This window comes from Ochlerotatus camptorhynchus, unplaced genomic scaffold, assembly GCF_037179485.1.
Source record: "Ochlerotatus camptorhynchus isolate MF236.1 unplaced genomic scaffold, CSIRO-AGI_Acam_v1.1 ptg000084l, whole genome shotgun sequence".
Classification (NCBI taxonomy): domain Eukaryota; kingdom Metazoa; phylum Arthropoda; class Insecta; order Diptera; family Culicidae; genus Ochlerotatus; species Ochlerotatus camptorhynchus.
In genome coordinates, this window is record NW_027040574.1 from 605,689 (window position 1) to 623,922 (window position 18,234).

Genomic DNA, 18,234 nt, shown 5'->3' on the forward strand with positions numbered 1-18,234 from the left:
CATTGGAAGGAGATTCTTCTAGCTCTCGTGGATCACGCGTAAGCAAGTAATCAAAAATATCTCCAAATTACAAAATGACAAGCGATCAACGAACCGAATGATAACGCTATGTCAGAAGTGGAAAGCAATAATGATATAATCTCCTTCGTTCTTTTTCATGACAAGCAGCCCGTGCCACGCAAATCATCCGGGGCGGTAGAAGGAAACGAGCAAATAGTTGGCAAGCTGCTTCACGAAGTAAAGCCAAAGATGAAACACGTGTGTTAAAATGGGATTTTTTTTTTTTTTGTTAAGCTGGGTTTAGACAGGGCAAGTCAATTGATCAAGTCACTTGAATTCAATTGACTTCTACGCGAATTGAACGTGTAAACCATGCCATTCAACTGACTTGATCAACTCACTTGAATTGAAAAAAGTTGAACCAGGCTCAACTTTTCAAGCCAATTGAAATTCAACTTAGTTGATCATTAGACTTGCCTAGTCTAAACCCAGCTTTATGTCTTTTCTCGATTCATATCAAGCTATGTCCTCATCCGTGTATATTGCAACAAAGCAGGAAAGCAATATATCATTATACTTCTACCACTCGGATCGAGCTATGTTACAGAGCGAGTTTGTCATGGTAGTCGTAGCAACCGTTTTGTTTGTATCGTTGGTTGCTTTACGTGTTTGGATTCGCTGCGCGTAAGTGTATCTACTTGCGAGTCCCCCCTTCGGTTTTGATAAATTGAATACAACCAGGTATCGCACTTGATCATGTCAGACGAGGTGGATAGTCCACTGACTAATGACTGTGTCCTGCAACAATAAGTGGTATCCTTTATATACATACATTCAGGCATGGAAAATCAATTGCATTCATTTCGTGCATTCATTTACATTCATTTGCCTCTAACTTTTTTCTTCAACAGCATTTTGTAAAATAATGTAAAAAGCTTTTGTAGGTTTTGTTATTAGCTACAACTTTTGTTAACAAGTCAAATCCGTATCTCTTATGCATGACCAACCAGAGTGAACAGAAGCCACTACTGTTTTTCAGTGAATGTATTTTACATTCACTGAAAAACAGTAACAAGTTCTGCCCGCTCTAGTTCGTTATACATATAAGAGATACAGATTTGAGTTATGAGCAAAAGTTGTAGCTAATAACAAAACCTACAACAGCTCTATACATCATTTTGCGGAATGCTGTGGATGAAAAAAGTTAGAGGCAAATGAATGCAAATGATTTTCCATGCCTGCATACAGTCAAGATTCCTATAGTACGGTTAATAGGGCCGCACTATAGGAACCGGCATTAACGAATACACGTAGCATATGGGATTAGAGCTAATTGGGGACAAACGCTAATTGTCGGGTAATTTGAAGAGATAACCTTCTGGTGTCTTCTGAAAAGTTATTAAACAGAAAAATTTCCACCTTTTGGGAACATTTAGCATCCGGAAAATCACGAGTCTGATCCTCCGGAAGACCCGAAAAATCCGTAAAAGTGGTCAATTTATGAAACTAATCCTAGTGCTCCACTTTTTTTTTCGAAACCTCTCATAGACGTCTTATCAGAATTAATTTGGAGTGGTGACCTGAATATGGACCCAGAGCACCACGGGATGGTCCACCGGCAGATCCGGAACATCCGTGAAAGTGGTCAATTCATGAATCTGATCCTAAACCTCAGCAGATTTTTCGAAATAAACGGCTTATCAGAATGAATTCGAAGTTGTGACTGGAATATGGACACTGGAGACCACGAGGTGGTCGACCGGAAGATCCTGAACATCCGTAAAAGTGGTCTACTTAGAAATCGGATTTATTCTTAAGGGAAATTTTACCACCCAGAAAATAAAAAAAAAATTCGGCACGTTTTAATTTTTATAAAAATTTTGGGAAAAAATATATCAAAAAACAAAGAAAATCAGTTTCTTCCTTAGATTCTTGAGAAAATTATTATGTAAAAATATTTTTCTATCTCATCATGAAAAAAAAATTGTACTTCCAGCAAAACTATGATGTTTTGTGATTTTTTGAGTCCATCTCTATGCCATGATGACTAACAAAAAAATTTTTGCACGAGATTTTTTTTTAATTAGAAAAATGTGATTGTTTTAGATGTTTGATACCTTTTTCCAATATTTTTAGAAAAAAGCGAAACGTGATTATTTTTTTCGGAGCGGTGAACTTCCCCTTAATATTTAAGGACAGACGTGATGATCGGAAAGCTATAACAAATCTTTCTCAAGAGTAGTTTTTATCGTCGCCAGTGAGGTCGCCGCCAGGATAGAAATCTAGTAACAGCAAGTTGACCGGAACCTTGACTGTAATTGTCTAGTAATACAATAAGGAGCTCTGTGGCCTTGTGGCGATCGATTTTGCTTACTGAACAGAAGACTGTGGGTTCAAACCCAAACTCCTTCATGATACGTTAGGAACATCAATTACCAAAACGAATCCGGCTGTAATCTTAACTTTATCCAACATCCCAGTGATTCCTCGTGGAAGTGCAGAGGACTCCTCGGCTTCCATCAAAGCGATTAATTACGTCCACATACCCCTGCCCATTCCGTTCTTGACCAGCATTCGGATGTGGCTGGCACTGAAATTACCTAGTTTTAGATCACCAGCATTTACACATTGAGGATGAATGCTGGTTTAATGTAACGTATATTTATTCTCTGTGTAATAACAGCTGATCTGGCAATAACGGAGTTGCATCCGCGGGTGGTCAATCATGCTCATTAAATAATTTGGCTTTTCTGTTGCAATTCAAGTAGAGTAATACTGATTCCCGATTCCCGTTGGCCACCTGGCTTCAATCTGGACCGTAGATTAGTATAGCTTCCATTTGCAACTAGTCTCATCAAGTTTAGTTAAGAATTGGATCATTGACAGGCAACACAAAATAGATGACTATGGGCACCGGAGGGTTGAGAGAAACTTGAGCACGGTTATTGAAATAAGATTCGCCAAAGGTAATGAGGTTTCGAGTTCAAATGACAGGCAGCCGCTGATTCTAAACGCTCAAATTGTTTCTGACGGATGAGCTTCTTTTTCGGAACGCACCTCCCTGTACCTAATTAGATTTCGCGCTCGGGCCGAGTGCGAAGTCGAAAACCCGTTTCCCGGTAGGCAGCCTAATTTACTGTACCAACCGGCCGGCCGTCATCCCTCATCTTGATCGTGGTAAAAAGTTATGGAACTGTCGACGATTCACGCTGCTCTATCAATTATATCCGGTCGGCTTGTCACAAAGCGTAAAAATCACTATCGCGTTTCCCTTTTAGAATCTTAGTTTGTTTTATCTTTGCTTGGGAATAAAGACGGGTAATGGAAGGAAACGGAACGGGAGGAAAGGGAGTGATAAAACTAATTAATTTCCTATGGAGAAACTGCCTCGCAGTGATTCCAGTGCTTCCGGAAACGTGTCCCGTGCCGATGGACGAAGCTCTCTTCGCGGAAATGTGAGAATGTGAACCTATGGAAAGGTGCACGGCTCTGGCGGGATGATGAGCGAAGAATAGACGCACTGTCTATACACAAGATGGACCATTAGCGCTAATTGTGGACGTTGGCAAATTAAATTAAACGCCCTTTTGTTACCTATTTCAGTGAATGGTTTCAGTGTTTACACTAATTAGCTCTGCATGATGGGATAATGGGGATCATTTCAGGTTGGATAAGCTTTTTATTAAGATTTATAGGAATGTGAAAATAAGGCTACATGTCTCGATCATAAAATTATTCACCTTCACAAGTTTCTTCGAATATAGCGTAGATTTCAAAGAGCAAATACATTATTATTCGGCACAATTTGCTCGACCTTGATTTCAGACAACGATCTCCACGTTTCCTGTTCCACATGAACTTACCGCAAAATTTGAGCCCATAATTAAAACCACTCCATCTGCACCTACACAGACGCCCACAAATCAGTGGTACGACACGTTGTAAACAAATTAAATACCTCCCATCTACGGTGCAAAGTGTTCCGTTCTGCCAAGCTCCATTACGCTCCCAGACCTCAAACCTTCCCGGAAGTCAGTGCCTAGGCAAGACACGAAACAAAAAAGGAAAACTTCCTTGCGCCACACGCCAAACACATTGACACACGTGTACGCCACAGCCACGCCCTACTTCAGAAGCCGCCAAACAGGGTGGCACGAGACAGACAAAACGCTTCACTCAAGTTTAATTAATGAGAGAAGTTTTCCTCAAGCGTCATATAAGTCAAAAAGATTTACTCGATTTGGCTGGGCTCCTTCCTTCCTGGACAAAGCCAGCCATCGGCGGATCTAGTGCGCGACGTCGTCGCACCACGGATGGAATCAATTATATTCACTTAATTTATTACCCAATTCAGCCAAGCTACCGGGGGGAACCTCCATCAAAACCACCCCCCACAAAAAGCGTCGATTCCAGAAGGCGCAGGTTTTCGCCTAAACTTTCCACCGACTGGAAAGCACTTCAGCCAAATTCTGCTTTTGCTTCTTCTTCGTCGTCGTTGCCGTCGCCATCGTCGTCGTCGTCAACCAAGAGTCTGCGAAGACTGCAGTGGCAAACTTTTCCATCATAATTATCCGTCTTAACGTCAATGGGGAACAACCGACAGCAGAAGCCCTGGTACTCAATCAGAGCTGACAGTTCCATCAGCCGCATCACTTTGGACAGGTAGGGGGGTGGGGGAGTGGTATGGTGCAGCTGCACCGAACTTTCGGGAAGGTCCAAGATTTCCCGGAACAGTGAATCTTCTCAAGGTGGATGGTGATGGATCGTTGGAAAGTCGAAATATTTATACAGCTAACTGAGCGATCCATCAGATCCGACTGTTTTGAAGCTTGAAGCGAATAAAACGATGTTTTAATGCTTGTCGGTTTAACATAATTCGACTGTAGTTAAGCTTGGAAATATTGTAATATAGCTCAAGGATGAGCAATGAAACATTAACATTTAACCTTGAAGGACGCAAAGCTTACTGCCAGAAAGAGATCTAGACCTATCCTAAATATCCTTTCGATCTTCTCTTGAAGTTGTCTTCCGTAACTCTTCAGATCTTACTCTGAATTTCGATTTACCCTGGAAGACCCTTTAGGCTCATAAAAGACTTTTATTAAAAAGTCCCCTGACTGAATGCCTAAGAACTCCTTAAAATCTCAAAAGTCATTTAAACTATCCAAAATATATAAACTCAAATACAGTCAACTCTTTATTTATTATTATTATAGTCCATCTGACTTGATAGTCTCAATGAAACACTTAAATCTAAATGTAGTCACTCATTAAAAATTAAAAATTGGTCAACAGCAAACGAAGACGAAACATCGAGGCATTGATGTCAAAGTCAAATAGGTCAGAGGCTTCGTTGAATTGATGAATCATGGCGACAAAGGAACTGTTTGCAGCATAGTTGGTTGCATGTACTACTTCATGTAGCAAGGTTTTCGGACGGAGTGTTCGGGCAGGAGCATACAGATTAATTTTGGCCAGTAACTCAGGAACATCATATTCTGCGAGTAAAACTTAGCAACGAAGACGACCTGCGATATGTTTCGTCGCTTAGCAAGAGTATCCAAACCCAGTAAACGACAGCGGTCAGCATACGGTGGTAAATTCAGCGGGTCACTCCATGGAAGATAGCGCAGTGCGTATCTGACGAATTTGCGTTGAACAGCTTCGAATCGTCCACTCCATACAGCTTGGTAGGGATTCCAGACAACACACGCGAATTCCAGTAGTGAGCGTACCAATGAACAGTAAAGGGCTTTAAAACACAGAGGATCACGAAATTCCTTAGATATCTTGAACATGAATCCAAGCTGTCGATTAGCTTTGTCGATCGTGGTTGAGAAGTGGCGAGTGTATGTGAGCTTTTCATCCAACATGACACCGAGGTCTTTAACGTGATCGACACGTTGAACTGCAGTTCCAGCAACGTTATCAAACAAAATGGCAGTCCTAGTTCGACGGAAACTAATTACGCACTTTGAGACGCACAGGACCATAAAATTACGTTCACACCAATCATTAAAGATTTCAAGAAAGTTTTGTAGTTCTAAACAGTTGGCATAGCCTCGAACGACTAGATAAATCTTCAAGTCATCGGCAAAAAACAATTTACCTCCTCGTAGTAGAATAAACGTTACATCGTTCACAAATAAAGAGAAGAGCATTGGTCCCAACGTGCTACCCTGTGGAACTCCTGATCTGTTCGAAAAACAGTACGATGTGTAGTTTCCAATGCATACAGTAACTTCACGTTGCACGAGGTACGATCTAAGCCAGCTGCAGAAGGAAACAGAACATCCAATGTTTTCAAGCTTTGCTAGCAAAACGTCGTGCACAACTTTATCAAACGCAGCTTTAAGATCAGTGTAGATGGCATCCACTTGAAGTTTCTTGCATACATTTTCCATACAGAACGACGTAAAGCTGACGAGATTAGTTTCCACGGAGCGGCCAGGAAAGAAACCATGTTGACATGTACTTATCTAATGCTTGCAGGAAGCAAACAATCTCTCATTTATCAGCCACTCAAACACCTTAGATTCAACCCCAAGCGAGGTAATCCCACGGTAGTTTTCCACATTGCGTTTGTCTCCTTTCTTGAAAACAGGGAACATAGTAGACCGTTTCCATAATGCGGGAAATTTCTGTTGACGAAGTGACAGGTTGAAGAGCAAGGACAACGGAGCAGCTAAGATATCGGAGCATTTTTTTAGGACTGCAGATGGAATAACACTCGGACCTGGTGAAAATGATGATTTGGTTTTACTCATCACAGAGAGAACCATTTGTACATCTACGGCAAAAACATCCATGTTTACGACGTCGGTTGGCACATCACGGACGGCTCGCTCAATATCTGCTTGCGATGGGGAGTCATTCGAGAAGACGCTTAAGAAGTGCCATGCAAATAGGCTGCATTTGTCCTCAGTTGTCAATGCTACGTCATTGCCGAGAAACATTTTTGACGGCAGTCCAGTTTCCTTCCTCTTAGTATTCACAAACGACCAGAATCCCTCGGTCTTCCGGAAATTGAGCCGAGTGGCAGTCATGGTTTCATCAAAACGAATTTGAGATCCGTTCGCGTTAGATATATCCAAAGCACAATTGTCGAGGAGCAGACATATACAATGGCACTCTGGAAACCAAGTATAACTCGATATTGAAGGGACCATCGAGTTATAGAAAAAAACTTGTACTTGATTTTAAGAATAATCCCGTATTATCCATATGAATTCAAAAACTTGTTCAAGAATTCATTTACCAGGGCTGATAGCAGTGTTGAGGAATAAAAATAGTGAACTAGTGACTAAAATCATTTAAAAAAGTGACTAAAGAGTGAACAAAATCATTTTAAAAAGTTACCAAAATGTGACTTAAACATTATCAGAAAACTTTCAGAAATAGAATCATGCAAATTGATTTGTCAGTCATCCAAAAAAGGTAGGCATCGATTTCTTATCTGTACGCATTCGTCAAAAGTTTATATTGCAAGATCTTGCACAACTAAATTAAAAACTAAAAACACTGTGTAACACGACTTTCAATAACAGAGATATTTTACCATATTTGAAATACTCATGGTCTCCTGAATTAAAGTCTAGAAAAAAATCTATTCTCTAACACGTCTCGCTTTTTAGCTATGAACTATGATGATCTTTATGCGATCTGCGAACTTGCATCACGAAGGTGCTCCGCGTTTGCTTAGTTACCTAATAAGAAGACATTGCCTAATTATTAGAACTATTTCCGAAATGAGGAATTGAACGTCGAGATAGCGTTTTAAAATATTCCACACAAATTATATAGATACCCAGATCTACTTTTTGAATTACAAAAAAAAAAAGGATAATTCTTCTACAACAGGAGTTGCTAGTCATTCTGCTGGACCGAACAAGGCTGAATGTGTCATTAGGTCGACTGTGGGAAAGTGCAATTATAAAGGTTGAACACGAAAAAATCCGGAAGAAAATCTTGTTGGGGGCTTAAAATGCGTTTTATTTTTCATAGTTCAATGTAGAAGCTATACATTTGTAAGTATCATGCTTATTGTAAGACCATTGTTTAAGTCTTCCTTCTTACCATAGACTTTTTCTCAAATATTTCTTTGTACAAGGCCCATCATCTTTTGCACGAGCCCTGTTCCCCCTTGTTTGGCTGCCAAATTCCATTTCCTCTTGAAATCTTTCAGGCCAATTGCAATTCCACCCTTTTTCTTAAGTATGTGCTTCACAATTGACCAGTATTCCTCAATTGGCCTTAGTTCCGGATAGTATTGGCCGGAGTCATCTCCTGGGAACCACTGTGACGCCATTTTCGCTGTACTGTTTAGTGGAATTTGAGTAGTGGCAGCTTGCAAAGTCCGGCCAGAACTGGCAATCCACCTCATGTTGCTCCAGAAAAGGCAGTATTCTTTTCCGTAGGCACTCCTCCTGGTAAATTTGCTGGTTAATGGTCCCAGATTTTAATCCCACAACTGCAGATTCCTTGCCAGACAAGGAACTTTTTGGGGAATTTCAATTTCTTTTTGATTTTACATTCTTCCTAGGTGTGAAATTCCTGGCCAGGAATTTAATCGAAAACTGCCAGGAGCTGATACACGGAAAGACGAGACAACTCAAAATTAAGTCATTTGCACTCATCTTGACAGCTAAGTGCAACCACTCAAAATTGAGTTCTTGGCTGAGTATCCAATTTAGAGTATTTTCAAAAGACATCCCTTTGAGTGAAATTGAACTGTTCCGTGATGAGTCAATATTGGGTAAAAATGACGTAAAATCAAGTTTTGGGTTTGAAACAACCCAGAGGGTTTTGACATTAAAAAACTTAAAGAGAGGAATTTTTGAACTCCCTTATGCGTAAGGTAAGTTCCGTTACCTTGGTGCTCGTGGAGCATTGTTTAATATTCCAAACATTTATTGGGTACGTTTAAATAGGCCCAAAACTGGAAAAAAGCTTAAGCAAAACGTCAATCGCCAATTCTCCTGAGTTTCCACATGGAATAATGTATTCTGCAAAGGCAACATATACGTCACCCTTTTTGAAGATTTCAGCGCAGCATACAATATGAGGAGGAAGATCACGGTGAGCATGTAGATGGTTGTTTAATGCAATCAAGTTGGTTGTATCATCGTCAATCTGTAAATAAACGAAACAACTGATAAATGAATTATGAAAACAAAATTTAAACAAGATTTTCTCTAATAGGCTTGTATTATGATGCTAATACTAAGCAAAAATATTACTAATAAGATTTAACATTTGATGATAAATCATCACTATGGCCCGGTGGTCGGAGGTGAGGCCAGCAGCTCATTGCTCTATTCATACTGCATTGGACATCCCGTATCCAACATGTGTGATGTAGAACAGAGACGAGTTGTGTTTGTTCACATCGACCGATACTGAGTGGTTGCGGTACAAGCACATATCGTCGGTAATAGACGATTGTTGTGTATTGAGAACGCTTGCGCAAAAAAGACTAGGGAGGGAAACGGATTCGAAACTCATATGTCATTAGCCAAATACATCCGTAGACCATAGGTACACCGTTGTATAATTGGCAATGCACCCGTGTACTGAATGGGAATTGTGGGTTCGAATCCCACCGGTGCCCTTAGATTTTTTCGCAAATTTTCTCACACGCACGTCTCTTGCCGATGATATGTGCTAACCTCTCAGTATCTTCTAACTGTCGCATATAACATTACTAATAAGTTAAATTAAGTTTTTTACTCCTAACTCTTATATATTAAATCTCACTCACCTTTACCTACCAGATCAACGGTACCGCCAGGAACTCTTCGATACTCATTTCTTCTTCCATCTTTCTCTTAATGCCACAATGTGTCATTTTTTTTTAAATCGAAGGGCACCACCAAGGAATCAAAAATATCTCCAAATGACAAAATAACAAGCGATCAACGAACCGAATAATAACGCTATGTCAGAAGTGGAAAACAATAATGATATAATCTTCACCGTTCTTTTTCATGACAAGCAGCTCGTGCGACCCAACTCATTCGGGGCGGTAGAAGGAAACGAGCAAATTGTTGGCCAGCTGCTTCACGAAGTAAAGCCGAAGATGACACACGTGTGTTAATGGGAATTTTTTTGTTATATCTTTTCCCGATTCATATCAAGCTATGTCCTAATCCGTGTATATTGCAACAAAGCAGGCAAGCAATATATCATTATCCTTCTACCACTCGGATCGAGCTTTGTTACAGAGCGAGTTTGTCATGGTAGTCGTAGCAACCGTTTTGTCTGTATCGTTGGTTGCTTTATGTGTTTGGATTCGCTGGGCACCACGGATGTGAGCTGAAATAATTATCAATTATGTAAAGTCAATTCTCTCTACCAGGATATTAAGGTGATTCGCTGTGACATCCTTATTCTCGGAACCACTTCGAAACATTAAGTGTACAAATATAAGCTTCTATAGAATATACGACATGTGCAACATTCAAATTGTTACTCCACGTTTGCTGATGAAGTAGCAATTTCAGATGAAATTGGGCACTGATTTCCGAGATTTGTGTAATTGAAAATTTGAAGTGGAAGTGCATATATAGCCTACATAGCGGTCATTTGTGGACTGTACTAGAAATCACCTTAAAATTATTTAAAGGACATCGAGTAAGAAAGAATATCGATTTGAATTGCAATAAGGGAATTAAATACCGTCTTCAACTGAGCTCTAAGCATTCGTTTCCACGAGGAGACCGATCTGTAAAAAAGAGCTCATGCTGCAGTCCTTATTTGCATCGGGATGGAGTCGCTCAAATACTTGCTGTATCTGAAATGTGCCGAAAGTAAGTCAGTTTAGAAATGACATAAATAAAACCAAATTCATAAGGTCATAATCTTACCATAAGTCCATTGTAGGCCAGCAAATGGGAAAAGACATCAGTTTTCTGCATGAGCAACCATTGATGCAAAACCGTGCAATGCTCCATTTTTTCTGATATTTCGCGAATATTTTGTGATGCTGTGTATGACACGGTTTCGTGGATACCATCAGGCAATATAACGGGATCATTCTTTGGCCTTTGGAACAGTCGTTCCTCCGAGGGCAAATCCTTACGCATGTTTCCTACGCGCGTCTCTATTATTCCGTAATGGGCACCTTTTCCTCGTCCCTTGTTACGCCAGAAGAAGTATGACTAAAAAAAATATATTCAATTTAAGGATAATTTATTTATATTTTGTTTAGTTAAATTACCTCTTTAGGAGCATCTGCATTCACTCTTCTTTTTTTCCAATTGTGGAAAAGCTTCAATGATTTTTACAGCTAATTCCTGTTTTTCATGCCATGATGGATATCTGTAAAAGAAAAAAAGTCAAGCAATAAAACGATGAATTTCTCACGTAAAATTTGAAAACGGTCTAAACATTTTTGTAAACAAACTTTTGTAGGCCCTTTACTCGCCACCCGAAGTACACTCCGCAACATCATCGGGAGGGGGAAAATTTGCGGGTAGGGAGTAAAGGGCCTACAAAAGTTGGTTTACATAAGTTTAAAGGCCGTTTTCAAATGTTACGCCTGCTTTTCTTACCAAAGCCTTACCTTTTTTCTTCCTGGATCATGTTAATTCTCAACAGATCTTTGTTATCGGGTATGGTACCAGCGTTAAGGAGCTTAAGAGCATGCTGGAATCTCGGTTCGCTTGCCAAAACCGATTGAACTGTCTGCAATACATTATTAAATAATATTTCTATTAGAAATCATAATGCAAAAATTACTGTTTGCTGTATATGGATACATATTTAATTGAAGTTATCATTACCTTTTCATACAGTAGGTGAGTTGCCTCCGGAGGAGTCTCAATTGTTCACGTTCCAAAATTAATTGAGCGATGACACTGAGGATGATCTTTCTTGGGCCCATCTTCAGAATCCCTAATTCTGCCAGGTCATTTGCATCCAAATGGATCAACGACTCATCAGTGATAAGATTGGCTGTTAATAAATAGAACGTTTTGATATTTAATTAGCACAGAAGTTTTGAAAAATGTGTCAGTAGTATTACCACAGGCAAACAGACATAACACATTGAATATTTCTCACTGTAAAACATCGTAGCTAAAACATTACCGCCATCTGTTGAGTACACTGTGGTGGGTAGTACACAGAACAGATGGCGGTAGTGTGTAAACGTCAAACTCATGGGAAATGACTATGCGCGCCTCAGTTGGCGGTACTACCAACTACGATTCTTTTAAATTGACCGTTAAATGCTTGTTCGATGAACAACTTGCGAGCGTTATGTCTGTTTGTCTGTGGTATTACCATAGAGGTAACTCCAAGACCAGCAGGTCCCGAAGAAACATGCTCAACTATTTGGCTCAGTTCTAGTACTATCTTTGGTCCCAAGCTTATCGATGCACCCCTCGAAACATAAGAAAATCCATGAACCCCTCATTTTATCTGTCAAACTTTCATAGCGAATCAAAACAAACATAGTGTAGTACTAGAATTTCAACTAGAATGGGGTACGTTAATCGATTTGCTCAAGTAGTGAGCCAATTTAAAATCGTTAGTTTCCACCGGTTGGTATTACTGTCAAATTGAAGTGAAAATTCACGAAATGGTTGGAACCCAGCCTAAGATATAAATACTTACGTGAGTAACGTGGAGTTCCAGGAATGATCGAGTAAGGGAGACTTGACTGTATTAACAAAACGGTTAATTTTGAAAAATATTTTTTATCAACATGATACCACAACACATTCCATTACAATGTATGTAAGCCTACTTAATCGTCGTAGTATTTTAAACTAATATAATAATGAATATCATCTTTCTTTAGTTTCCACAAATTATAACATTGACGTGACAACAGTTTATCTTTTGTAACTCTAATCAGGTTCTGAGAAAGCTTGACTTTAAAAGCAAACAATGTAAAATCAAACTGATCAATATCTAGTTCTTGGATAATAGTTATTATTTCATTTTGATGGCAAACTATTAATAGAATTATGCCATAGTAACTTCCAGTGTGCTTTAGATATTTTACTACATATCCTGGCCGGAAATCAGTTTTGTTTATTTGCAAGTGCTGAATTACCTTAATTTGTTGTGGGAGATCAAAAAGTAAACCAGATGAATCTATGATTGTTTTGTCTATCATAGTGGATGTAATTATTAACGGATAATCTATGACATAAGAATGCTTCAAAATTGAGTTTATTTGTTTAAATGCCAATCTTTTCGTTAGGCTTAACGTAAGATTTTTATAATTTCCACAGGTCTTGCCTTGGCCCTTGGACTCCTTAAATGTGGCCTCATACAACAAACAACTAGCATTATATAGCGCAAAGAACACGCGATCCTGCCATGAAAGTTATCTGGCGGGATTTGCAAAAACAAATTAAAAAGCGATTCTCTGCCCTGAGGAACAAAACTTTTGAAAATAATGTTTCTAAATTAGACCCGAGTTCCAAACCCTTTTGGAAACTCACAAAAATTTTGAAAAAACCTCAAAAGCCAATTCCAGCGCTTAAAGAAGGTGGTAAAATTTTGATCACAAATTTGGAAAAAGCTCAGAAACTTGCTAAGCAATTCGAGAGTTCCCATAATTTCAGTTTGGGTCTTACTAGTCCTATTGAGAATCAGGTTGCTCGGGATTTTCTGAATATTTTCTCTCGCGAAAATATTTTTGATGATTCCTGGGGGACTGATTTGGACGAAGTAAGGTCTATAACTAAAAAGTTTCAAAATATGAAAGCTCCAGGTGATGATGGAATTTTCTATATCCTCATCAAAAAACTTCCAGAGAGTACCTTGTCTTTCTTGGTAAAATTATTTAACAGATGTTTCCATTTGGCATACTTTCCTGATAAATGGAAAAATGCAAAAGTTGTTCCAATTTTGAAGCCGGATAAAAATCCAACTGAAGCTTCTAGCTACCGCCCAATAAGTTTGCTTTCTTCAATAAGTAAACTTTTTGAAAAGATAATTTTGAATAGAATGATGCTTCACATCAATACGAACTCAATTTTTGCAGATGAGCAGTTTGGATTTCGCCATGGGCATTCAACTACTCATCAACTCTTAAGAGTTAACAATTTAATTCGTTCAAACAAATCTGAAGGCCACTCAACTGGAGTTGCTCTTCTAGACATAGAAAAAGCATTCGACAGTGTTTGGCATGAAGGTTTGATTGCTAAATTGAAAAAGTTTAATTTTCCACTTTATATTATGAAATTAGTTCAAAATTATTTAACTGACAGAACTCTGCAGGTAAATTATCAAAATTCCAAATCTAATCGACTACCTGTTAGAGCAGGAGTTCCTCAGGGTAGCATTCTTGGGCCTATATTGTATAACATTTTCACTTCGGACCTCCCTGATTTGCCTCAGGGTTGCCACAAATCTTTGTTCGCTGATGACACAGGCATTTCCGCTAAAGGAAGAAGTCTTCGTGATATTTGCAGCAGACTGCAGAAAAGTTTAGATATTTTCTCTTCTTATTTACAAAAATGGAAGATTTCTCCCAACGCTTCCAAAACTCAACTTATAATATTTCCACATAAGCCTAGAGCTTCGTTTTTGAAACCTAGTAGTAGTCACATAGTCACTATGAACGGAGTTCCAATTTCCTGGTCAAACCAAGTGAAATATCTTGGATTAATACTTGACCATAAATTAACTTTTAAAGATCACATTGAGGGCATTCAAGCCAAATGTAACAAATATATAAAATGTTTGTATCCTCTTATTAACAGGAAATCCAAACTTTGCCTGACGAATAAACTTCTAATATTTAAACAAGTTTTTAGACCGGCCATGCTTTACGCTGTGCCAATATGGTCTAGTTGTTGCACTACCAGGAAAAAAGCACTTCAAAGGATTCAGAACAAAATTCTGAAGATGATTTTGAAGTTGCCTCCCTGGTACAGTACTACCGAAGTACATAGAATTTCGAATGTTGAGACTTTAGCACAAATGTCCAACAAAATAATTAATAATTTCCGGCAAAAATCGTTACAATCCTCAATTGCAACGATTAATTCCCTTTATACTTAGATAAGATTTAGTTTTAGTTATTTAGTTTTAAGCTATCAATTGTTATACTGACATGCAGGTTTAAAAAACCTGTTTAAAATACTGAATTGCCAAGACAGGAACAATGTAAAAACACTTAGATATATATCATAACAATTAAGGCTGGTAAGTTACTGTAGTAACTGGAGCACCTAGGTTAAAAATGAAATGTAATTTATTTTGAATTTGGAACAAATAAAGAGTTAAAAAAAAAAAAAAAAAAAAAAAAAAAAAAAAAAAAAAAAAAAAAAAAAAAAAAAAAAAAAGCATTATATAGCGGTCCATTTTCTACACATGACTGTGCATAATGTGCAATATGGTGCATTTTATTAATAGCAATAGATGATGAGAAGCACTCTTTGAAAATAAAATGAAAGTCTCGAATAGCATTATTCAGATCATTTACCATGTCTTGGGTCAATCTATGTGAAAAACAAACGTAACTAATTAGGAGCAGCGATGAAACCAGTTGTCCTAATTTGGAGTCTTGCTGAAGGACTTCATCGAAAATGAACGGAAATGCACGCATGAGTAACCAAGTCTGAGATGCAGTTTGGCTCAAAGCATTTGTTTTCGAATTCAAAACATGATTAGAAAAGTTCGAAGAGGTTTGGCAGAGTCTTCACACTCTCCGTAATCGAATGTATTGATGAGATGGTTAATCTCTTGTTCTGTAGTTATTCTGGACTGTACTGCATGCTTCAAAATCAATTTGATAGTCATTGGAAAAATACCTTCCAATACATCATGCATTGTATCAAAACAAACTGTATTAGCCCATCTGAAGAATCGCAATTCATGTAACGCACAATATGATCGTATCCCACATTCCTTTGGGGGTTTCTGCTGGTTTAATACGGAATCAACGTCCTGTTGCACGTTTTCTACGGTTCTGTGCGTAAAACTGTCGCCTAACTCACCGGATTTGAGATCTCGTCTCGAAATGCAACACGATCTACAGAAAAGGTTGGCTGAAGGTCCAAGAAGCCCATATATCTCGTGGATAACTAAAGTATCACCCAGAATATTTACAAGAACGGCGCGTAATGTCCAGTTTTCTGACTTTATTCTTGTAACTATTCCCTGCGGTGACTCAAGTGCAAGAAGATCTTTAAGCATGTCTTTTAGTAATGTTGCATAGCCGTATTTCTTTAGTACACTCGATTTGACCATCAATGCCAAGTAAATCCTATCCATTGATGAATTTACTCGTGAGTCAAAATTTTGAACCTTAAAATAAAAAATTGTCAACTTGTTTTTCACTTTACGCGATCCAAGTGGGTTCACATATTCGACGTCGTCGACGTGTAAAGAAAGTCTCAATGCATAAGGATGGCTTTACAGGAAGGGATGTTGTAAAAATTGCTTGCTGTCTTTGAAGGATACTATTGAGCCATCCGTTTTTGGCTCCTCAGCATCCACCATAGATCGAGCTTCTTGATTTGCCATGATCAGATGCAACGTGTCAACTATCGGAATGTAATGTACAACATCTTTCTGAATTTTGACAGTGGGAACAGATTTTGTCAATTTAACCCTTCTTTGAATTTTTTTTTCCTCTTGCTCGTCCTAACAGCGTACAATTATTTAACCTAGTTTCTCCTAATATTGTTTCGATCGGTTCTGGAACCGTACAATCAGCTTTGGCAATCAAAAAATTCATGTTGTTTTCAAATGTGAGCGCGTTTTTGGTTATATCGGGGATAAACACAGAATTTATCAAATTTATCGAAGGTTCTTGATCAAAAGAGTAGTTTTCGTTATTCAAGAACCGCTTCACTTGTGACATAGCATGTCGTTGACTCCAAAGAACAATCTAGGAAAACCCAGAAAGAAACTTCTGCACCTTTTTTTCTGGAAGAGACACATCACAGCGAAGTTCCGTGATCATCTCCATAAATTTTGCCGTTATATCTTCCAGCGACACGTCGTTCTGGTAAAACACTGGGTTTTCAATTGGGGTAAACGGCATCGGATCATCTTCAAGGGTCGGCACTGGTGAGGGCGAAGTAACTGCTAGCTCAAAAGAGTTTTCTTCAACATCTTCCATGTTGCCCGGAAGAGAGTTATGAGTAAGAAAATGCTTTTTGAAGCTTAAAAAAAGCTAAAAATCAAGCCACATAGGGGACATCTCAGCGGGACTGACGACTTCCGACTTGTTGCGATTTGATGGACCGTGGAAAGGTGCTGCTTAAAAAGCTCCAACCCTTTGATGAATTCGCTGCATCCATCAACGCATCATTTCATCCCTCAACAATTAAAAGTTGAAAATGTATACGTAATATCCACTGATAAATTAAATAATAAACCTTACCTGTCAGCTTTTGGAGGCTTCCTTCGACGATCTTTTTCTTTAGATGCTCCATTTTAATTGTTTCCACCAATTCACGCAATTTTAACACGGTAATACCTTCAAAACTTTTAAAAGCGATTGCTTCCAGGAGGACGACAGAGCTTAAATGATTTTTTCATCCAAAATAAAGTGAAATCACAACACTTCATTTTGGATACTTTCAAAAAGTGGAAAAGGAAACAACTCAAAATCAAGATAGAAAGCCCTCAAAACTAATAACTCTCAAAAGACTACTGTTCTGAGCACAATAAACGTAAAAGTAACTATTTTTGTTATACTTCAAAATTAAGTTAAAAGTACTTATCAATCAGAATAACAATGTATCCAAAATAGTAGTCTTTCGAGAGTACCTATTTTTAAGTACTTTCTATCTCGATTTTAAGTTGTTTCGTTTCTCCGTGTGGACCGGGACTTTTGTTTTGAGCGCGCAGGATCGATTTGTGACGTGCTTGTTCCGGTGAAGCCATGATGTAAACAAATTAACTTATCCTGACAACCAATGCCTACTCTATCAAGGAGAAGGTCACTCCGCACACCAATCTTGGGTCATCTTTTTTGTCAGTGTGCCGCAAGTGTGCCGGTCATAGAGCAAGCTGCCCATCCCAGCAACCCGGTATTTCTGACACATTGAATGTTTTGGTTTGTAATCGCAAGGATAAATCGGATTGAGGATGATGCGGGAGGTGGTGGGTGCGCGAAATTTTGGAGTTTTGTGTTCATAGGATAATAAAAGTCCTGTGTTTTAGGGTTTTAAAATGCTCTCAAAGGCAGACTAGAAACCTAGCCTTTCGTGATGTGAAAAGCAACGGTCTATCAGCGGCCGGAAAGAGTTTGAATCG

General features: G+C 38.7%; 1 pseudogene; it reads right to left on the reverse strand.

The window, feature by feature from the left end:
• Positions 1-8,820: 8,820 nt before the first annotated feature.
• LOC135698241 (uncharacterized) lies at positions 8,821-17,408 on the reverse strand (annotated as a pseudogene).
• Between the last annotated feature and the right edge of the window lie 826 nt (positions 17,409-18,234).